At 40.6% G+C, this 24,418-nt stretch overlaps 1 protein-coding gene across 1 annotated transcript in view; it reads left to right on the top strand.

Moving 5' to 3' along the window:
• COLGALT2 (collagen beta(1-O)galactosyltransferase 2) overlaps positions 1–24,418 on the top strand; it is a 141,753-nt gene that overhangs the window by 41,987 nt on the left and 75,348 nt on the right. The gene's annotated exons all lie outside the window — the stretch shown is intronic.

The following is a 24,418-nucleotide window of genomic DNA, read 5'->3' as shown; positions in this document are numbered from 1 at the left end:
TCTACGGAGAGAAAACTTGGCAGAAAATATCCTTCCTTTCTCAGAGTTCCAGAGTCCGAGGTTTGAGCTAGGTCTCCTTATTGCATCTTCATAGTTTTCTCTTCACTTGTCTCATTGGTTCTGATTTTTGGGGTTTCTTTACTGAACACTGAAACCTAATCACTCTCTATACCTTTAAATCATTTTATGATTAGGTGGATTTATTCAGCTTCTAGTGACTTCTAAACATTACCAACTTGAACTTTCTGCATTCTGTTCCTCATATAGGTTTTCTTTCATTAGCTCAAAAGGATCACATATGTCTTTCATGGGCCCGGCAGTGTATTGGGCATTGGAGTGTCAAACTAGTTAGGATGGGGCTGAAAAGAATACTATAAGATTTAAAATAAAGGAAACCTAAGATTTGTTTCATTAGATAACACATAGATAGCTAAAAGAGCAAAACATATACGCGTGTATTATAGTTGGGATTGAAGATTAAGGACAAGAAATAAGAGTAAATAATTAATAAAAAGGGTTATACTTTTTAAAGAATCACAAAGAGATTAGGGAAAGATGGTAAATTAGAAAACCCCATAAAAATACAATTAAGGGTATAAATGAAGACAATGCACTTAAATATATTAAGATAATTGGGATATTTTTAAGTAAATTGAGATATTAACAGAAAAAAAATTGTGACAAAAACCCAAAAGGTTTCCTTAGAAAAACAAATAGTCAAACCAAAAAAAAAAGAGAAAAAAACCAACACACCAGCTGGCAGCAAGGCACTGATACATGAAGCCTTTGAGCACTTGCTGGCCTGACGTGGCTCTTCTCCCCTGGGCTCAGGGTCCTCACATCCTGAAGAGGGTGCCTGGGGATATCCCCTGCCCCTCTCCCCACCTTCCCCACTAGCACAAGGGAATACTTCTTTTTCTGAGTTCTACACATTCATTGTATTCTATTTTGCTAAGGTTTTATTCAAGATTTTTTTCATCTCTGTTCATATATATTTGGAATTGTTCATTATCCATTTGGGATCCCCAAATCATTTTTGTGAATAAGTTAGTTTTTTTTTAAAGATTCTTTGGTTATTTGGAGGATTTTTTTTCCCCCACTGAATCAGGGCCAAATGCCTTTTATTGGATTGCACTATGTCTTTTATATACTGTATATATATACAACGTATACATACAATTACAGTGTCTTGCTACGTGTTTGGAAATTTTGTATATTCAAAAAATGACTATTGAAGTTATGTATCAGTACTATTATTTCTCTCCATTTTGTTTCTTTCTGTTAAGTTTATTCTTTCTGTATGTTGTGTCTTAGTCTTTATAACAATACAGATGAAACTACAGCTTAGAGATGTTAGGTAATTTAGTCGGAATTAATAACTGAAAGATACCAGAAGCTACTTCAGTCAGTACACAGCTTCCTGGATAGGATGGAATCTATCTGTAGATAGTATAATCCAATACACTTGACTTTATTTTCTATTTTTTAAAAGTGTGACCAAATATAAAATTCTTGATATAATGCCTGGTATTTTGTTATTCCTGCCCCTGAGATGTTACCACAAGGAAATCTCTTCTTCTTTTGCTTTTGAAAATTCATCTTTAATTTGCAGGTTAATTAGTCTTGAATCCTGCGTCCATCACCTACTAGCTTTGTGGCTGTTTTCTCATTCATAAAGTGGGGAGAATACCTATTTCCTAGGATGTTGTGAGGATTAAATGAAAAAATACATGTGATTCATTTTACCAGATCCTCATCTTGAGTGCTACCTTGCACAAAAGAGCTCCTGTTATGTCTTCGTACAAGTAGTAGTCCAGAGAAAAATTCGGTTCTTCTCAGGCTATGCTCTGCTGAAGAAACTTGGGTCAGTTTCTTCAAATCTGGCTCTAGGAATGCCTACATCTCTCTCTAAACATCAGCTATGTGGGAATGAAAATGAGAATGTCACCAGTGACATGTTATGAGGTAATTTACAGAAAAATTGAACTGAAAAATTGGTTAGGAGATTCTGGGGGAGTGAATTTGAAGCTTGGACCTCGTTGGCTTCCTTCCCATGATGCCACCAGGAGAATGTGGCTGCAGCTGAAGACTGAAGCTTGGCTTAGACCAGGCCTGACCTGAGGCTGGGGAAGGAAGGGCAGTGAGAGCTACCGTTGGGCTGCGTGGTCCTGGAGAAGCCATTGCACCCTCTTGTAGGTCTGAAAGGGAAGTTGCAGCCTTCTCCCTGCATCGACTGGATCTGAACTCTGTTTATGACAGTGGGTGCCAAGTCCTTTTGCTGGTTTTCTAATTCGGTTTGAGGGACACACCCTAATGAAAGCCGGGAAGACTGATTCACCTGTTGTCATATTTACCATGACCACATTCCATTTGCTTGAACTCTTCCCTGGCCAAATGTCTCCAGGGATTGCCTTCAAAGTAACTGATGACACCCGCCCCCCTACTTCCTCCCGGACAGGCTATTGGGCTCATTGAGAGCCTTTCAACAGCTCAATACCCAATAGCATCTGACCCCAGCCTGTTTCCAGGGCCCACTTGAAAGTCAGATTTTCCAGATAAGGATTACGAAGCAGACAGGAAGTGCTCTAAAAGATATTTCCCCAATCTTGTCTGATTGTGTGTTTCATTTTTACAGTAAAGTATCCACATTTTAAATGTTTAGTGATGATAAAGGAAGGTGGGGACACCAATCTTGCATTCAGTTATTCAGTTAGCATCCCCTTTACTCAGTGCTAGTGCCAGCTGCTGTCCTGGGCTTGAAGATACAAGGACGGGCAAAGACAAACACATCTCTGCCCTCAGCTTATAGACCAGACACGAGAAATAAATTACCCAATACTATAGAAATAAATATAAAATTGCAACTCTGATAAGTACTAGAAAGAAGAGATGCATGGTACCCAAAGAACTTATAACCAGGGGATTTGACCCACGTGGGGAGGTCAGGGAAGACCTTGGAAGCCTAAGATCTGGGATCTTTGTCCTACTTTCCAAAGTCACGGGATGAAATTTGGGGCAGGCTTTTAAAAAGCTTGTGTCTCCATTGTCTTTTCTCTAAATCCGGTGTCTCCATTCACAACAAGGGCAAAGATCCTTAAGCCTATCCATTAGAGAGGAGATAACCAAGTTAACATAAAGCTTTGAGAAACATTAAAGAGAGAAATCAATTAGCCATTGTTAAGTGCCACTTGCTCTTCAAGGCATTATTCCAAATTGTAAGCACTTGAAGATAAGAGGCCAGTGACCCCTGGGGGCTCTAAAATAACATATATGCCCATGGCTACAGCCATTTTACTAATCGCATAACATCTGTTGGTATATCTAGCACTTTGAAGACAAAGCTGCAATATACTCTCTACCTTTTAAAAAGTATTTCCTTCTGTTTTAAATTTTACTCCAAGTACAATTTCAAAAAAAGACTTAAATGTTAACAAGACAATCATCTGAGTCCTGTTGTGTGACTTCAAGTCTGGCTCTCTTACTGAGTCTTGGGGCATGATGTGTCCCCTCTTGGACCTGATTTTCCTCATCTGTAAAATGGGTTGATAAGAATACTGCCTCATAGGGTTGTTGTGAGGTTTAAATGAGATGTTACAATTACAGGGTTCTGGTTCAGTGCCTGTGTGGTAGTGAGTGCTCAGCTGAGGCTGCTCCCTTCCCTGCAGAAGTGTAGCAAGTAATAAAGGTAGCAGAGACCCATTGAGACCCTATGTATTTGTGCATGCCCCCCTCCCCAGCAGCGTGTTACAAAGCCATGTGGATCCTGGAAATGTTGGGAACACAGAGTGTTCCTTCTCTCTGCGTTAGTTTTCCATAATAGAGGTTGGAAAAAATACCATCAGAATAGCCTCCTGTTTGCCTCTGACACCAGGAATAAGAGTAAAATAACTTGAAATGGCTCAAAAATTTGTCTTGGTACTCTTCAATTTGCATGAGTGAGTACAGAATAAGAATGTGGATCTAACACCTGCCAAACAGTAGTCCCTGCCTCCCACCCCTCCCGGGAAAGAAACCCCAAATGAAGTGATGTGGGGAGGCCAGACTTAGAACTTTTCAAAGCAGGTAACTTCAAGGCAAACATTTCCTCTTCTCCCTCCTGAGCTGGCCGGGTGTGTTATTACTGGAACCAAGACAACAGGTATTGGGTAACAGCGAAGGACTGGATGGAAATTTTTCATCAGCTGGAGCCAAGTTCTCGTTCTAGGTGACTCTGTGGGAAAAAAACAGCCTTGAAGTCAATTTACATATTGGACACTTTCTGTCTGTTCATGTTTCTAGCCCAACTTTTTCAATGGGGAAACAAGTGCTATAAAGGAAAAAGGTTGATAGCTTTTGAAAAAATCAAAATGCTTTGTATGAGTTTCATATTATTCTATTTGCTGCTTTTTCAGCCTGCGTGATAGACCCTTAATAAATACAGAGACCTGTTTTTTTATTTTGTCATCAATTTATGTGAACATTTATTTATTCTCTTAGTCATTCAACAAGCACGTGCTAAATGTTTATTATGCACTGGGCACAGTTTTTGAGGGAGAAATTTGGATACATGGTCTGAGAAATATAAATGAATTTATGAAGAAAATGGGTCAGCATGTTAGACATCGCTCCTTCCCCAAAAGCCCATCATATATGGCTGCCAAACCTGTGTATGAAAATGGAATAAAGTGGGCTGGCACTTCGTATGTATTTTGAGCATTTCCTTTGAGGAATTCAAAGAACAGATTTATCCTAAAGGCAATACCTGTCACAATCTAGCAAAATATATTATCTCAGATAATTATTCATTGGCTTATTTTTCCTAGTAGGGCAAGATGCCGAGGACCCAGGAAAGCGGGACACACATCTTCACTGCTTCCCACGCTTACCCCTTTCCTGAGGGACGGCTGTGTCATCCCTGACCTTCAGCAGCCACCTCACCATGTGACCTATAAGTCCTAGACCAACAAAATTACATGTAGTTCTGAAAACACATCATACTGTTTCATACCCCTCTGTCTCCACACTTACTCTTCCTCCTTCTGCAATATTCTGTCTACTGTCCACCTCCCTCTAGATATCTGCTCGTTCTTCAAATCCCAGTTCAGGCTTCTCATTATTTGCCCCCTCCCACACTTTCCCAGCCACTCTCTCCTCTCTGGTACTTGGAGACCTTGCTATACATCCACCATTGCAAATATGACACTAAATTACAGCTGTTTATTTATACAGACCTTCCCTGATTTATGATGGGATTACATCCCGATAAACTCATCGTAGTTGAAAATATCAGAAGTCGGAAATTCAGTTCACACACTTAACCTACTGAACATGATGGCTGAGCCTAGCCTACCTTCAGCATGCTCAGAACACTTACGTGAGCCACAGCTGGGCAAAATCATCTAATACAAAGCCTATTTGATAATAAAATGTTGAATATCTCATGTAACTTATTGAATGCTGTACTGAAAGTGAAAAACAGCAAGGTTGTCTGAGTACAGAATGGCTGTCAGTGTATCGGTTGTTTCCCCTTGTGATCCAGTGGCTGACGGGGAACTGCGGCTACTGACCTTGCCCAGCATCACGAGAGAGTATCTTACTGCTTATCACTAGCCCAGGAAGAGATCAAAATTCAGAATTTGAAGTATGGTTTCTACTGAATGCAAATTGCTTTAGCACCATGATAAAATGGAGCCATCGTTAGGTCAGGGACCATCTGCGCACCTGTATTTTCCATTAAACTGTGTTCTCCAGCAGGTGCTGTGGTGCCTGGCACAGAGGAAGTGCATAGGAGATGCACAGGTGTCTGTTGGACTGAGAGCACTATACAGGTATTTTTACAGTTATTAGAAGTTTTATGGGAAAGGAACCATCCAACGAATATTTGTTGAGCACCTACTGTGTGCCAGGCACTCTTTGAAATGCTAGGCATAGAGCAGTGACCAGAACAGACAAATGTCCTGCTGTCATGGTGCTTACAATCTACTCCTTAAAGCTGTTGGTCATGGGTTCAACTAAAAATTCTATTACTAGGGAAGAAGAGGAAAAACTGATATTGAGACAATTAGCAGTCTTTGCCACACTGTTCTTTCCCTTTCTCTGTGTTTAAATGGGCATGTGGCTTTTTTATTCTTAAATAATGGTAGACTGTGATAATTCTGCTTTCTCTGACTTAAATGCGTGTGTTGAATTTTGTTTATCGTGCATCTTAAGAGCCCATTTAATAGGCTGTCTTATTTCTTATTTGAGGCTGTGTGTGTGTGTGTGTGTTGGGGACAGCTAGAGAGAGCCCCCTTTTCAAAGTAAGTTATCGAAAACTCCTTCACATGCCGTTGTCTCCTCACAATAGCCCAGTGAGCTAGGCATGAACAACAGTGTTATTACTCCACTTTACAGGTGGGAAAATTAGGCACAGAGAGTTCAAGTCAATTAAGATTAGAGAGCTAATTGTCAGAAGAGCCGTGTCTCCCGACTTGATACTTTTTTATTTGGTTAAGGATGTGGTTAGTTATATAATAGTGTCAAGTAACTCAGGCTCACTGGGTGACTGAAATATTTACTGTTGTTTTTAACTACAGTTTTCTCTAGAAATGAGTGAATCAAAGTAAATCTTTCTGTATAGAACACAGACACTTCTTTCACCTTTCTTCCGATCCTCCACCCAAATGCCCACCTTTTCTTTACATTGTTAGCCCAGATCGGCCAGTTTTCTTCTTCACACAGAGATTGGATCCTGGTGGTGAGTTCTCCCATCGTGCTTCATTTAGCCAGCCCGGTCCTTGGGCTGTGACTTTCTCGGTGGGGACACTGGCCCCAGTTCATCATGACCTGTTGTTTAATGGCTCTGTGTTTGGCCAGGGCATTGCCCTGCCAGGCCTGAAGACCAACTGTTTACATCGGTAGCCTTTCCCAGCTTCTCTGCTGAGACCTTGCGTGCTTGTTGACTGCCGCATGTTCCTGGGTTGCATCTCTTCCTATCATATACAGTCAAGACATTCATATAGCTGAGTAAAGGGGCCCTTTTTGTTGCATTGGAACAGAAAACTGAAAGTTTCAGAAATTAAGAAAAATACTTATCAGAGATGAAGTAGGAGTGAAAAGAGAACAAGCTTTGGGAGAGAGTCTCTAAGCCTCAGATTCCTCACCTGTAAAATGAGGATAATAACACCTACCTTGAGAATTACTATAAGGGTTAGAGATATAGCTGGAAAATGCCGAGCTTAGTGCCCAGAACATAGTGGATTCCCCATAAACGGGAGAGAATAAAATAAAATCTATTTTGTTCATTTTCCATAATATTTAAAATTTGGGCAACAATCCCAAGGGAAATGAAAATGCAGGTTGACACAAAAACTTGTACATGAATGTTCATAGCATTGTTCATAATAACTAAAAAGTGGAACAACAAACCTCTAATAACTGATCAATTGGTGAACAAAATGCGGTCTGTTCATACAATGGAATATTATTCAGCCATAAAAAGAAATGAAGTACTGATACGTGCTGCAACATGGATGGACCTTGAAAACATTATGCCAAGGTGAAAGAAGTCAAACACAAAAGGCAACAGTTGAATGATTTCATTTATATGCAATGTCCGGAAAAGGCAAATCCATAGAGACAGACAGAAAGTAGAAGAGTGGTTACCAGAGCTAGACAGAGGGGAGGATGGGAAGTGGCTGCTAACAGGTACAGGGCTTCTTTTGGGGCTGACAAAAATGTTCTGAAATTAGATCATAGTAATGGCTGCACAGCTCTATGGATATGCTAAAAACCACTGAATTATACACTTTAAAAGGATGATGTTAGGTGTGTGCCTTGTATCTCAATAAAGCTCTTATTTAAAAATGGGGGCAGGGCTTCCCTGGTGGCGCAGTGGTTGAGAGTCCGCCTGCCGATGCAGGGGACACGGGTTCGTGCCCCGGTCTGGGAGGATCCCACATGCCGCGGAGCGGCTGGGCCCGTGAGCCATGGCCGCTGAGCCTGCGCGTCCGGAGCCTGTCCTCCGCAACGGGAGAGGCCACAACAGTGAGAGGCCCGCGTAACGCATAAAAAAAAAAAAAAAAAAAAAAAAAAAAAAAATGGGGGCAACAGTAATTAGGCCTTAGTTGCTCTGCTAAGAGCTGTTACATATGGCATTTGTGGGAAGTGCACCTGTGTGGTCAGCCCATGCCTGTATCATTGTTTTTACTTTTTTCTAACAGCAACTCTATTGCTATTAGACTGACTGAGAGAATTATTTAGACCTTGCTCAACCTGTCCATGTCAATCTTTCTTTGTCATTGAAGATGCTTTCTGGGTATGTGAAAGCAGGGCAGTGATATTACTGCTATCCTCCCAACCATATTTGAAACATTTAATTACTGAAATGTGTGCCCTGAACATGTGCGGATGGATGGGCAGTGGCTGTTAAGAGGTGAAATAATGTGGTCTTTGTGTTGGGTCCCTGGTTTCCAGAGAGCTGCTGTCATGCTGGAATATATTCACGGCATTTCAGCCTAATGGGTTACAAACAGACTTTTTTCTCTAAAACCTGGATATCTGGCTTCTCTTGAAATGATAGGAAAGTCTAGCATTTCTGGGCACACATTCTAGCATGGCAGCAACCAGGTGGGGCCTGAGTATGTCTATTCTTAACAGTCCTTCTCTCACACTGTCAGCTCACTCCTTTATGTTATCTGTGCTCAGCCTTTGTAGGCATTTGGGTTGAACTGGGGAAAGTCCTCTTGAAATTGTTCATTCATTCACTCATCAAGCCCGTGATTAGTGCCTGTTTTACACAATAATCTGTTAGGTGCTGGAATAGTCCTGTCCTCAGGGAAGAGAGTCAGGTAATGGAGAAAGACGTAGAACCAGTTAATTATATTACAGGAGCAGGTTCAATGTTGGGAGTATGGGCAGGGAATTGATGTGTAGTTACAGGTATGGGGGTGGGAGGTACAGGGCTCCTGGAGAATAACACCTTTCTGGATCCTGTGGTGTTCTCTCTCTAGTATTGGTGCTTTAGTCGTTGACCGTGCAGGAGAACATTTCACCAGTAACTCTGTTTCTTCAGGGCACACCCACAAATTTAAAAACTTAATAGAATTGGAAAATCCAGCAAGGAAGAGAAAAGAGGAAATGAGGAGTGGGTGAAAAAGAGTGGGAAGAAGAATAAACAAAGGACAAAGGAGAAGAAAAACAGGGAAAAGTACTTAGGCAAACAAGAAACATACTTATCTTGTCTCAGACACTGCCACTGATGTTTTCATGGAATTCCAAGGGTTTTGACTCCAAGGAAAATTATGCTGAAGGGAACTTCAACACAGCTTAAAGGGAACTAATGAATCTTCCCATTTTTCTTATTTTATTTCCTCCCATCCTTTGGCACTGAGATGATCCCATTGGTCATGGTGATTAACGTCTTTAACGATGCAGAGAATTCCTTCCAGTTTGACAGGTGGGCATCCACTCTCTGTGGGTGAGTGCGGTGGAGAGGGTCTGAGCTAGGGTTGGGAGGGGCACCAGAAGGCCTGAAGGAAGAGTCCAGGCTCTAACCCCCACCATTTGTGTGGCTTGAGCAAGACATAACCTCTCATCCTCAGCCTTCTCACCTATAACATGGGGAGATAAAAAGAATGCCTACCTAGCTAATCATGAGACTCAAAATGGGACAGTGCAAGACATACAGGTGAGGGGTTCTTAACATCAAGAGAGGAAAACTATAGCTCACAATCAAAAGTAGCAAGAAATGGCTAATTTGTAATATGTTTAATTAAGTTCATCCTGATTTTATTAAGATGATATTGGGCTTTGGAATTGACTGTTAATGGGTCAGTCGGTAAATTTTAACCACTTCTCTTTCCTGCCCTTTAGGAATGAAATTGATTACTTGGTTGATTGTATTTTCAGAATTAACATTTCTTTTTACATCACTTTTACCCAGTCTTCAGGTGTGTAACGCCTATGATTGTTTCTGGGATTAAATGGTACATACTGAGGAAGGATACTGAGAGGGTATAAATATTTATTTGTTGGTGAGGACGGTTTCATGAGAAGTGAGTTTTCCTGATTTCTTAGTTCATTAGGAAGAATTGCTACTAAGTGACTTGGTAGGACCTAGGAGAAGGCTTTTGTTGGGAGAGATCCCCAGCCCCCAGTTCATATTCGTATCCTGAACCGTATCCATAGCTAGTTTCTACCCATCAGAAGGATTCTAGTTCTTTAAACAACTCTGCACAGTAACCAAGAGGCAAGAGTCTATCATCACATTTTGCCAAGCGGCCAAGCATATCTCTTCCCACCTTGGCAGAGCAGCTGCTGGTGAAGCTTTCCCTGAGAGCAGAGACAGAGGACTTGATGACATTCCCTTCCTTGAAGATGAATTTCACTAGTTGCTTCCAAAAGTGAAATTTTATTTTGAGGTGGAACTCTCTCAAATTGGAAAATTCATTTTTTGCCAGATCGTTGGTCATGGTGTGAATCTTCCAGGTGGTGACTAACTTTGTTGTTCATCCATCACAGTTCCCTTGAGCCTCTTGGAAGCATATTTTGCAGGTTCTAAGGCAGCAAAGATCAATCGCTGCACGATATTGCTTTCCTCCTGCCCCACTGACTGCAGTCCTGTTGTTCTGTAGCATCAGAAGTCTAGACTTTCTGGGGTGGCAGGGAAGCTAAGAACATTCCCTGAGGGTCAGTGCAGATGGAGGTGATCAGAAGTACCATGTCATCAGTATCTGTGTTCCACCTGCTGAGACATCCGGCCTGCATCTTTTTTTTTTTTTTTTTCAACATCTTTATTGGGGTCTAATTGCTTTACAGTGTTGAGTTAATTTCTGCTGTATAACAAAGTGAATCAGCTATAGGCATACGCATATTCCCATACCCACTCCCTCTTGCGTCTCCCTACCACCCTCCTTATCCCACCCCTCTAGGTAGTCGCAAAGCACCAAGCTGATCTCCCTGTGCTATCTATTTTGTTAGTATGGTTTATCACATTGATTCATTTGTGTATATTGAAGAATCCTTTCATTCCTCAGATAAACCCCACTTGATCATGCTGTATAATCCTTTAAATGTGCTATTAGATTCTGTTTGCTAATATTGTGTTGAGGATTTCTGCATCTATGTTCATCAGAGATATTGGCCTGTAGTTTTCTTTTTTGGTGACATCTTTGTCTGGTTTTGGTATCGGGGGATGGTGGCCTCGTAGAATGAGTTTGGGAGTGTTCCTCCCTGTGCTATATTTTGGAAGAGTTTGAGAAGGATAGGTGTTAGCGCTTCTCTAAATGTTTGATAGAATTTGCCTGTGAAGCCATCTGGTCCTGGGCTTTTGTTTCTTGGAAGATTTTTTAATCACAGTCTCAATTTCAGTGCTTGTGATTGGTTTGTTTATATTTTCTATTTCTTCCTGGTTCAGTCTAGGAAGGTTGTGCTTTTCTAAGAATTTGTCTGTTTCTTCCAGATTGTCCATTTTATTGGCATAGAGTTGCTTGTAGTAATCTGTCATAATCCTTTGTATTTCTGCAGTGTCAGTTGTTACTTCTCCTTTTTTCATTTCTAATTCTATTGATTTGAGTCTTCTCCCTTTTTTTCTTGATGAGTCTAGCTAATAGTTTATCTCTTCTGTTTATCCTCTCAAGTTGCTGGCTTTTAGTTTTATTGATCTTTGCTATCATTTCCTGTATTTCTTTTTCATTTATTTGAATCTGATCTTTATGCTTCTTTCCTTCTGCTAACTTTGGGGTTTTTTTGTTGTTGTTCTTCTTCTTTCTCTAATTGCTTTAGGTGTAAGGTTAGGTTGTTTATTTGAGATGTTTCTTTTTTTTTTTTTTTGCGGTACGCGGGCCTCTCACTGTTGTGGCCTCTCCCATTGTGGAGCACAGGCTCCGGGCGCACAGGCTCAGTGGCCATGGCTCACGTGCCCAGCTGCTCCATGGCATGTGGGATCTTCCCAGACCGGGGCACGAACCCGTGTCCCCTGCATTGGCAGGCGGACTCTCAACCACTGCACCACCAGGGAAGCCCTGAGATGTTTCTTGTTTCTTGAGGTAGGATTGTATTGCTATAAAGTTCCCTCTTAGAACTGCTTTAGCTGCATCCCATAGGTTTTGGGTCATTGTGTTTTCATTGTCATTTGTTTCGAGGGATTTTTTGATTTCCTCTTTGATTTCTTCAGTGATCTCTTGGTTGGTTAGTAGCATATTGTTTAGCCTCCATGTGTTTGTATTTTTTACAGATTTTTTTCCTGTAATTGATATCTAATCTCATAGCGTTGTGGTTAGAAAAGATACTTGATATGATTTCATTTTTCTTAAATTTAACAAGGCTTGATTTGTGACCCAAGATATGGTCTATCCTGGAGAATGTTCCATGAGCACTTGAGAAGAAAGTGTAGTCTGTTGATTTTGGATGGAATGTCCTATAAATATCAATTAAGTCCATCCTGTTTAATGTATCAGTTAAAGCTTGTATTTATTTATTTTCATTTTGGATGATCTGTCCATTGGTGAAGGTGGGGTGTTAAAGTCCCCTACTATGATTGTGTTACTGTCGATTTCCCCTTTTATGGCTGTTAGCATTTGCTTTATTTATTGAGGTGTGCCTATGTTGGGTGCATAAATATTTACAAGTGTTATATCTTCTTCTTGGATCAATCCCTTGATCATTATGTAGTGTCCTTCTTTGTCTCTTGTAATAGTCTTTATTTTTAAAGTCTATTTTGTCTGATATGAGAATTGCTACTCCAGCCTTCTTTTGATTTCCATTTGCATGGAATATCGTTTTTCATCCCCTCACTTTCAGTCTTTATGTGGCCCTAGGTCTGAAGTGGGTCTCTTGTAGACAGCATATATACGGGTCTTGTTTTTGTATCCATTTCAGCCAGTCTACGTCTTTTGGTTGGAGCATTTAATCCATTTACATTTAAGGTAGTTATTGATATGTATGTTCCTTTTACCATTTTCTTAATCGTTTTGGGTTTGTTATTGTAGGTCATTTCCTTCTCTTGTGTTTCCTGCCTAGAGAAGTTCCTTTAGCATTTTTTGTAAGGTGGTTTGCTGGTGCTGAATTCATTTAACTTTTGCTTATCTGTAAAGGTTTTAATTTCTCATCAAATCTGAATGAGATCCTTGCTGGGTAGAGTAATCTTGGTTGTAGGATTTTTCCTTTCATCACTTTAAATATGTCCTGCCCTCTCTTCAGGTTTACAGAGTTTCTGCTGAAAAATCAGCTGTTAACGTTACGGGGATTCCCTTGTATGTTATTTGTTGTTTTTCCCTTGCTGCTTTTAATATTTTTTCTTTGTATTTAATTTTTGATAGTTTGATTAATAGTGTCTCAGCATGTTTCTCTTTGGGTTTTTCCTGTATGATACTCTCTGTGCTTCCTGGACTTGATTGACTATTTCCTTTCCCATTTTAGGGAAGTTTTCAACTATAATTTCTTCAAATATTTTCTCTGACCCTTTCTTTTTCTCTTCTTCCTCTGGGACCCCTGTAAATCAAATGTTGGTGTGCGTAATGTTGTCCCAGACGTCTCTGAGACTGTCCTCAATTATTTTCATTCTCTTTTCTTTATTCTGCTTACTGGCAGTTATTTCCACCATTTTATCTTCCAGGTCACTTATCCATTCTTCTGCCTCAGTTATTCTGTTACTGATTCCTTCTGGAGTATTTTTAATTTCAGTTATTGTGTTGTTCATCACCATTTGTTTGCTCTTTAGTTCTTCTATATCTTTGTTAAATGTTTCTTGTATTTTCTCCATTCTATTTCTGAGATTTTGAATCATCTTTACTCTTATGACTCTGAATTTTTTTTCATGTAGGTTGCCTATTTCATGTTCATTTATTTGGTCTTGTAGGTTTTTACCTTGCTCCTTCATCTGTAACATATTTTTTTGTCGTTTTGTTTTTTTTTTTTTTTTTTTTTTGGGTGGCGCTGTATTCCTGCCTTACTGGTCGTTTGGCCTGAGACGTCCAGTACTGGAGTTTTCAGGCAGTTGGATAGAGCTGGGTCTTGGTGCTGAGATGAGGACTTCTGGGAGGCTTCACTCCTATTGATATTCCCTGGGGTCTGAGGTTCTCCGTTAGTCCAGCGGTTTGGACTCAGAGCTCCCACCACAGGAGCTCAGGCCCGACCTCCAGCCTGGGAACCAAGATCCTGCAAGCTTCATGGTGCAGTAAAAAAAAAAGGAATAAAGAAAAAAAGGACTAGTACAATATCAAAGAATAAAAAACAAAATAGAATTAGAAAGATACAAATAATATTAGGAAAAATAAAACCATAATCGTAACAACTGCAACAAGTTAAAATAAAACCACAACAGAAGGAAAAAAAAAAAAAGGTTGTGAGTGGGGGGAACAAGCCAAAAGGAGAGAACAATAACAAAGTATAAAGAATAAAATAAAATTAGAAGAAGAAAAGATTTATTAGGAAAAATAAAAATTATAAAAGAATCAACAATAGTGAATCAACAAGGTAAAACAGAACCTCAGTCTAAAAGAGGAAAAAGGAAAAAAGAAAAAAAAAAAGACTTGGCTATGGGGACGGAGTTTAGGTGGGGTTGGAAACTAAGCAGGGGAGGGGCTTAGGGTGGGGCGGGACCTAGGTGGGTCGGGGGTGACGTTTGAGCCTGCGGCGTGGTCTAGGCGGGGCGACGTTCAAGCCTGGGGTGGGGCCTCTGCTTAGCACATGGGCAGAAGGCGAGAGGCAGCAGGTGGAAAGGAGGGCCTGTGGAGTGTGGAGTTCTGGAGTTGGGAGTTAGGGTCCTGAGTGAGGGTGTGTGGTGGGACTTAGGCCCAGCTCATTGGAGGGGGTCTCCCTAGAGGTAGGGCCCTGGGTGGGGTTGTAGGGGTGGGGCTCGGGCTCTGTGCGGCAGGAGGGAGGCTCCAAGGGCAGAGGATTAGGCCCGGGAGCCCAACAGGCTCCCCAGTGCCTAAGTGAACAGGGAAAGAGCTGACCGCATTCCCTTCTGTTTCTTCACAGCCCTCCCCACTGTCTCCCCCATCCCCTTTGGACCCCTAACCGTGGGTGGGTCCTGCTGGGTGTAGGAACTCCTCTCTTCCCCCAGCCATCCCTCAGGGGTGTGGTTCTTGAGGTCCGGCCTTTACTTTTGCTCCCCCTTCCCTCCCTCCCACTCCCTCAGGACCCGCATGGCTGGAGGGGACCTAGGTGGACAGAGGATCAGGCCTGGGATCTCAACAGGTTCCTGGGGGCCCAAGTGGGCAGGGGAAACCTGGCCACACTCCCTTTTGATCCTCTTCCCTCCCGGTGGTTCCCCAATTTCCCCCTTCGGGCGTGAGATCCCTTCCCCTCCCCCAGCCACCCCTCAAGGGCGCCAGTCCCATCCCGCCTCCACTTCTCCTCCCCCTTCACTCCCCCCATATCCCACATCCTACCCGGTCGCTGGGGGTCCCCCACCGGTGTCTGGTAGGTGCCCTAGTTGTGAGAAGACACGAATTCTGCGTCCTCCTAGTCCACCATCTTGACTCCCAAGGCACTGGCCTGCATCTTTAATATGGCTCCAGTGACCCCACACTTACCAGTGTGAGTTTAGCCCTCACAACCTCAGTAGTTCTTGTAAAAGGAAATGGGTCAGTTGTAATTATTTCAAATTGGCTATTAGTTTAGGAGCCAAGACTGAGGAATGAAAACTGACCTTCTAAAACAAGGAGAAATGTCAGTGTGTTTAGACGTTGCCAAAGAAACCTCTATTTTATTTTTGGCCACAGCCAAGTAGGAAAGCTCTGTCATCCTGCAAACATGTTTATCTACTGGTCTGCTCCAGGGTCTCTTGCTTTCCCCTGTAACAGTGACAATGCACCTGCTGGCCTGAGAACTTCATGAGCCAAGGAGATCCCTGAACATGCTGTTGATTGTATTTGCAGTATGTGTTTACCCCTGTCCTAATGTGACTTTGAATTGGAGACTCATGGGCCTTTGCTGCCTTGCACAGCTAGGGAAGAGGAAGAGGCAAGAGGAACTAGAAGCAAAATCAGACAGAAAGCAGATGTGCAGCTTTATGGTAAGAAGTGGCCTAGCCTTCCCCCTAAGGCCATGTGGATGTTGCACCTGTATCTGCCACCTCTTCCATTTCAGGTACTAGCTCCAAAGAAAGCCAGCAAAGACTGTTGGACAAAGAGGGGACCAACCATGAGCCTCACAGCCGTATCAGGGCCACAGCTCTCCTGAAGGTGGAGGAGGGAGACCTCTTAGTGGCTGGCAGGTCCTGGTGCTCCTGAGATAAAGGAAAGTCGCTGTCCCAATGGGGCCTTCAAAGAAAATTAATTACGTGATGATTGGCACAGCTCAAGGTCTGAGCTCTCCTTACTATGTCAGCCGGAGCCAGAGATTTAATGTGATTTAATGTGATTCTACTCTGGTTGGGACAATTGAAGCAAAGATTGAACAGGCTTAGCCTCCCAGGAGCTTGGTCCTCTGGCCAGTGCTTGCTTGTGCTTTCACAAACACTGGTTTTCCAGTTTGATTAGTGAAATCACTAATCACTGTAAATCACTTGTAAATCACCTCTCCAGATGTATCTTCACTTCATTTGTTTCCTTCAAAGAATTCTTTAGCAATGTCCGTTACCTCTCTGGGTGCCTTTCCTGATCTGATTGGGAGAAGGATGGCAGACTCATTTTCCACGGGAGTGGGGGGAGCTGTCAGTTTGGGAGAGAGCCCTCGGCTTCTCATGAAGGGGTTCACACCTGCTGTGTCCTCAGCGTCCTAGCTTGATGGAAAAAATCCATCTTAGCCACAAAGATTTTATTTTATTTTTTTTAAACATCTTTATTGGAGTATAATTGCCTTACAATGGTTAGTTTCTGCTTTATAGCAAAGTGAAACAGCTATACATATACATATATCCCCATATCTCTTCCCTCTTGTGTCTCCCTCCCTCCCACCCTCCCCATCCCACCCCTCTAGGTGGTCACAAAGCACCAAGCTGATCTCCCTGTGCTATGTGGCTGCTTCCCACTAGCTATCTATTTTACATTTGGTAGTGTATATATGTCCATGCCACTCTCTCACTTTGTCACAGCTTACCCTTCCCCCTCCCCGTGTCCTCAAGTCCATTCTCTAGTAGGTCTGCGTCTTTATTCCCATCCTGTCCCTAGGTTCTTCATAACCTTTTTTTTTTTTTAGATTGCATATATATGTGTTAGCATACGGTATTTGTTTTTCTATTTCTGACTTACTTCACTCTGTATGACAGACTCTAGGTCCATCCACCTCACTACAAATAATTCAGTTTCCTTTCTTTTTATGGCTGAGTAATATTCCATTGTATATATGTGCCACATCTTCTTTATCCATTCATCTGTCGATAGGCATTTAGGTTGCTTCCATGTCTTAGCTATTGTAAATAGAGCTGCAATGAACATTGTGGTATGACTCTTTTTGAATTATGGTTTTCTCACAGTATATGCCCAAGAGTGGGATTGCTGGGTCATGTGGTAGTTCTATTATCAGTTATTAAGGAACCTCCATACTGTTCTCCATAGTGGCTGTATCAATTTACATTCCAACCAACAGTGCAAGAGGGTTCCCTTTTCTCCACACCCTCTCCAGCATTTATTGTTTGTAGATTTTTTGGTGATAGCCATTCTGATCAGTGTGAGGTGATACCTCATTGTAGTTTTGATTTGCATTTCTCTAATAATTAGAGATGTTGAGCATCCTTTCATGTGTTTGTTGGCAATCTGTATATCTTCTTTGGAGAAATGTCTGTTTAGGTCTTCGGCCCATTTTTGGATTGGGTTGTTTGTTTTTTTGATATTGGGCTGCATGAGCTGCTTGTAAATTTTGGAGATTAATCCTTTGTTGGTTGCTTCGTTTGCAAATATATTCTCCCATTCTGAGGGTTGTCTTTTCATCTTGTTTATGGGTTCCTTTGCTGTGCAAAAGCTTTTAAGTTTCATTAGGTCCCATTTGTTTATTTTTGTTTTTATTTCCATTTCTCTAGGAGGTGGGTCAAAAAAGATCTTGCTGTGATTTATGTCATAGAGTGTTCTTCCTATGTTTTCCTCTAAGAGTTTTATAGTGTATGGCCTTACATTTAAGTCTTTAATCCATTTTGAGTTTACTTTTGTGTGTGGTGTTAGGGAGTGTTCTAATTTCATTCTTTTACATGTGGCTGTCCAGTTTTCCCAGCACCACTTATTGAAGAGGCTATCTTTTCTCCATTGTATATTCTTGCCTCCTTTATCAAAAATAAGGTGACCACATGTGTGTGGGTTTATCTCTGGGCTTTCTATCCTGTTCCATTTATCTATGTTTCTGTTTTTGTGCCAGTACCATACTGTCTTGATTACTCTAGCTTTGTAGTATACTCTGAAGTCAGGGAGTCTGATTCCTCCAGCTCCGTTTTTCTTTCTCAAGATTGCTTTGGCCATTTGGGGTCTTTTGTGTTTCCATACAAATTGTGAAATATTTTGTTCAAGTTCTGTGAAAAATTCCTGTGGTAGTTTGATAGGGATTGCATTGAATCTGTAGATTGCTTTGGGTAGTATAGTCATTTTCACAGTGTTGATTCTTCCAATCCAAGAACATGGGATATCTCTCCAACTGTTTGTATCTTCTTTAATTTCTTTCATCAGTGTCTTATAGTTTTCTGCATACAGGTCTTTTGTCTCCTTAGGTAAGTTTATTCCTAGGTATTTTATTCTTTTTGTTGCAATGGTAAATGGGAGTGTTTCCTTAATTTTTCTTTCAGGTTTTTCATCATTAATGTATAGGAATGCAAGAGATTTCTGTGCATTAATTTTGTATCCTGCTACTTTACCAAATTCATTGATTTGCTCTAGTATTTTTCTGGTGGCATCTTTAGGATTCTCTCTGTATAGTATCATGTCTTTGTGTCCTGTTGCTGTGGAGCCTCACAGCTGGTCAGGCACTGCACTGTTACATTTTCTACAGGACTCTGAAAATAGAACCTTTAACTAAAGCCTCATGTTTCCTCCAGGGAGCTTGCATCTGGGCCTTTGCTATATCTCTTTCTCCAACCCTCTGAAGAGACAAGCGCCTGCATGTTTTCATGATTACGTATTCAAACGGAAACACACTTTCATAAGAGGGATTGAAAGGCAGCAGTTAGAATTATCTGCCTGGATTTCTGTTTATTTGCCTTTGCCAGGGGAGTGGAGAGGCAGGGCAGTTGGTCTTGAGGGGGGAATGTACGCCTTCCTCAGTGGGCTGGTGTTCTCTGGGACAGTGCAGAAGACTGGCCCTGCTCATCAAAGACCAGGGTGGATGAACCTGTGACCACAGCTGGAGGATTTGCTCATTTCCTCAGAAGCCTGAGAACAAAGAGAATCTTAACAATTTGGGGAAGTATCTGTACAGGAATTTTTTAACTCCATCAGGACAGTATTTAAAATCTCTGCCTCTACTTTTAATTAGAGACATCTATCTTTGCATACACCAAGCAGCTAATTTCTCTGGATGTTTGTCAGTAGTGGATACTTAGGCAGAGTTTGGAGTTGTTTAGTCTGTACTCCAGGAAAGTAAATTTCATACAATGAGACCTTTGTTAAATTTAACTTTGTTAAAATGATTAGGAGGAAATGCATCAATGTGTATGGAGGACAAAGAGAATATAAATCCTGTGTAATGAAGAAACAACAGTCAAGGAAAGAAGTATATGCTATCTAAATTTTCCTACACTATTTATAAGTAATTTGGGAATAATTTAGAATTCCTAAAACTTTTGGCTAACGCTATCGTCAAGATTTTTTTTGTTTTAACATACTCTTACTCATAGTATTTTGAGTGAAGAATAATGTGCATTGGAGTGGATTCCCAGTTTCAGGAATTGCTCTACACATGCTTCATACTGTGAGATGAGTGGTTTGACAATTCTAGTGCCCTTCCTGGCTATGATGCTGGCCATCATGCTGGACATTCGTGGCTTGTGGCAGTGTGTGAGAGTGGATGTGATTTTTGCTGACATGCTACACTTCTCGGCACCGTTGCAAACTGGATGGAGCCCGTGTCTCTCTCCCACATTGCTTCCTGGCCCACTTTCTCACCTCCTTGTACACCCCCATCTCTGTCCTAACGTACTTACCTGGTATCCCCCAATACCGTCAGCTATACACATCACCTCTCTTCCCTCCAGATAATGGAATGTCTGGGTGGGCCTGTGGGTCTCTCTCCCTCCTAGACCTTGTTTTGAAGAAAGGAGCTGATTCTAATCTGATTTCCAGAAAAGACTTGAAATTAGATCAAGTGGCCATCGGCATCACCTCTTGATCTTCTGGTTTTTGAATAATGTTTTAAAGAAGGATAGTTTTCGTTCAAATATCCATTTTGTGAAATAAGATTTTCAGATATTAGTCATAGACCTCTGTCCTTCATTTTTCTATACCTTGTGACTTAAGTGCATACCTTCATGTTACTTGGTGTTTTATAGAAATTTATTCCCTATGTAACATGGAGTTTCACCATGCTTTGCTTAACAATGATTTTTCTCTTGAACATTCCTAAATATTCTCTCTCTTAAAGATTTCATTTGTTACTTTTGGAGCAGCAGTGACCACCAAAAGCTCAAGTAGGAAAAACAAAAACCATTACAGATTGGGTTTAACAAAATCCTGTTTACTGAAATTGACATAAATGGAGGACATGACCACTCTTCACATCTCTTCATTTGCTCTTATCAAGGCTCTCAGGGAACCACTGCTGCTGCTAATGCCAATAGCTTTCCCTCCCAGGAGGAACTGCTGAATTGCCAATAAAGTATAAGCCTTTTAAGAGTCTCAGGCACCTCTATCTTCCCATGACTCTTTCTTTCCTGTTTGCCTGCCCTCCCTCCCTCCCTCCCTTCCTATTTTAATTTTATTCAGTGTGGTTTTAAAAAACCGAGAATAGGTGTTGAATTTTGTTAAAGACCTGTTTAGCATTTACAGAGATAATCATATGATTTTTCTTCAGGTCTATTAATATAGTGAATTATATTAATGAATTTCCTTTATATTGTACAATCTTAGGCTATGATATATAATATTTTCTTAATAGGATATTGGATTCTCTTTGCTAATACTTTAGGATTTTTGCAGCATATTCATTGAAAAATATTGGCCTGTAGTTTTGTGTGTGTATCTTTATTAGGTTTAGATATCAATATTGTACTTGCATTATTAAAAGGACTTGGGTTTTTTTTGGCCATGAGGCTTATGGGATCTTAGTTCCCCAACCAGGGATTGAACCCAGGCCCCTCAGCAGTGAAAGCACCAAGCCCTAATCATTGGACTGCCAGGGAAGTCCCCATTTTTTTTTTTTAAATGCTCTGGAGAACAAGCTACATAACATTGGAAATATCTAATCTATTAAGATATCTGGTAGAATTCCCCTATGAAACCACCTGGGCCAGTGTTTTCGTTTTTCTCTTTATTTCTTCCAAGAAAATTGTTCTGTTTAAGTTTTGTCTCTCTAATGGAGTCAGTTTTGCTAACATGCATCTTGCTAGGAAGTCTGCTATTATATCTAGTTTTTAAACTTATTTTTCATTGAGTTGCACAAAGTGACCACTTATGATATTTTTAAAAAATTCCTTCCATATCAGTCATATTCCCCTCATCTTTGTCATTTCTTATTTGTAATTTTTGTGTTGTCTTGGTTAGATTAACTAGTGATTGTCTTTTGTTGATTTTGTTCTCAAAAAAAGTAACATTTCTTTTGTTTATTAGCTCTGCTCTTTTTCCATTTTCTACCTCATGACTTTGTCTTTATTTCTTTTTTTTTTTTTTTTTTTTTTTTAAAAATATTTATTGGGGTATAATTGCTTTACAATGGTGTGTTAGTTTCTGCTTTATAACAAAGTGAATCAGCTATACATATACATATGTTCCCATATGTCTTCCCTCTTGCGTCTCCCTCCCTCCCACTCTCCCCATCCCACCCTTCCAGGCTGTCACAAAGCACCGAGCTAATATCCCTGTGCCTTGCGGCTGCTTCCCCCCAGCTATCTACCTTACTACGTTTGTTAGTGTGTATATGTCCATGACTCTCTCTCGCCCTATCAAAACTCACCCCTCCCCCTCCCCATACCCTCAAGTCCGTTCTCCAGTAGGTCTGCGTCTTTATTCCTATCTTACCCCTAGGTTCTTCATGACATTTTTTTCCCTTAAATTCCATATATATGTGTTAGCATACAGTATTTGTCTTTTTCTTTCTGACTTACTTCACTCTGTATGACAGACTCTAGGTCTATCCATCTCATTACAAATAGCTCAATTTCATTTCTTTTTAAGGCTGAGTAATATTCCATTGTGTATATGTGCCACATCTTCTTTATCCATTCATCCGATGATGGGCGCTTAGGTTGTTTCCATGTCCTGGCTATTGTAAATAGAGCTGCAATGAACATTTTGGTACATGACTCTTTTTGAATTTTGGTTTTCTCAGGGTATATGCCAAGTAGTGGGATTGCTGGGTCATATGGTAATTCTATCTGTAGTTTTTTAAGGAACCTCCATACTGTTCTCCACAGTGGCTGAACCAATTCACATTCCCACCAGCAGTGCAAGAGTGTCCCCTTTTCTCCACACCCTCTCCAGCATTTATTGTTTCTAGATTTTTTGATGATGGCCATTCTGACTGGTGTGAGATGATATCTCATTGTAGTTTTGATTTGCATTTCTCTAATGATTAATGATGTTGAGCATTCTTTCATGTGTTTGTTGGCATTCTGTATATCTTCTTTGGAGAAATGTCTATTTAGGTCTTCTGCCCATTTTTGGATGGGGTTGTTTGTTTTTTTGTTATTGAGCTGCATGAGCTGCTTGTAAATTTTGGAGATTAATCCTTTGTCAGTTGCTTCATTTGCAAATGTTTTCTCCCATTCTGAGGGTTGTCTTTTGGTCTTGGTTATGGTTTCCTTTGCTGTGCAAAAGCTTTGAAGTTTCATTAGGTCCCATTTGTTTATTTTGTCTTTATTTCTTTATGCTTGTTTGTGTTGTTGCTCTTTTTCTAGCTTTTTTTTTTTTTTGCGGTACGCGGGCCTCTCACTGTTGTGGCCTCTCCCGTCGCGGAGCACAGGCTCCGGACGCGCAGGCTCAGCGGCCATGGCTCACGGGCCCAGCCGCTCCGCGGCATGTGGGATCCTCCCGGACCGGGGCACGAACCCGTGTCCCCTGCATCGGCAGGCGGACTCTCAACCACTGCGCCACCAGGGAAGCCCTTTTTCTAGCTTTTTGAGTAGGAGTTCAACTCATTTATTTTTATTGATTTAAGGATAAAAAAAAACTGAATTTTTCTCTGACCACTGCTTTAATTGTATCCCCCAGCTCTGATATCTAGTGTTTTCATTATTTATATTTAGAAGTTATAAGGTTCATTTGTAGCTCTTATTTCACTCCATAGTTGTTTAATAGAGAGTTTTTAATGGAATTTTGGGGGTTTTATTTTATTACTAATTTCTAGTTTTATGACATTGTGATCAGAGAATGCTGTTTATATTATTCCAATTTATAGAGGCTTTCTTCATAATGTAATTGTTGGTCAGTTTTTGTGAATGTTCCATGTGCACTTGAGAAAAAAGTATAACTTCTATTATTGTGTTCTGTAGATCCTCTATACATTTACTTTTTTCCCATTTGCACTTTCTTCAACTGAAAATGGTATATTAACATCTCTTATTATTGGTGCTTGTTTTTCCTTGCAGTTTCTATACTTTCTGCTAAGTCAGGGGTTGACAAACTACAACCTGCAGACTAGTTGCCTACTTTTGTAAATAAAGCTTTATTGGAGTACAGCAATGCTCATTCATTCATGTATTGTGTATGACTGCTTTACTGCTACAATGACAGAGTTACGTAGTTGCAACAGAGAGTGTATGGTCTGCAAGCCTAAAATAGTCACTATCTGGTTCTTAAAGAAAAGTTTGCCAACCCCTGTGCTATATGAAGGTACATGGATACTCACATTTATTATATCTTTGATGTGAATTATATCCTTTAGCATTATTAGTAGAATTACAATTTTGCTTTGTCATGTTTAATATTTTTTGGCCTGAATTCTACCGTATTTGATGTCAAGTTTACAATCCCTGCTTTCCTTCTTTCTTTTCCAATTGACTGGAATATTGGTTCATTTTTAGGTGTTCTGAATAACTTTGTTTTAGATGTATATCTTATACTCAGCATGCGTTTGCTTTGTGATAAAATTTGAAAATACTTTTGTTTTAATAAGTGAGTTAAGCTCCTTTTGAAGTGGATCAGTTTATTAAACTTTCAAGGTAGAACAGAAACAAGTTTTGTGTACATTGTTTGAAGACTTTTGAAGGTACTCTATGGTGTATAAATGATGGTAGAGTTAATCCAAAATAGATAGGTGAAGATACCTTGGATTTTGAATTTTATACTGGGCACTGTTATTGTGACCTTCCCCTCTGCTGCATACGATTAAAGCAGCACTGGCTAAAATTTTTGTTGGACTTGAAATGAAAATGCAACTCTGA

Source organism: Phocoena sinus, chromosome 1 (assembly GCF_008692025.1).
Source record: "Phocoena sinus isolate mPhoSin1 chromosome 1, mPhoSin1.pri, whole genome shotgun sequence".
Lineage (NCBI taxonomy): Eukaryota > Metazoa > Chordata > Mammalia > Artiodactyla > Phocoenidae > Phocoena > Phocoena sinus.
The sequence above is the reverse complement of the archived record's forward strand: the minus strand, read 5'-3'. Positions and strand labels throughout refer to the sequence as shown.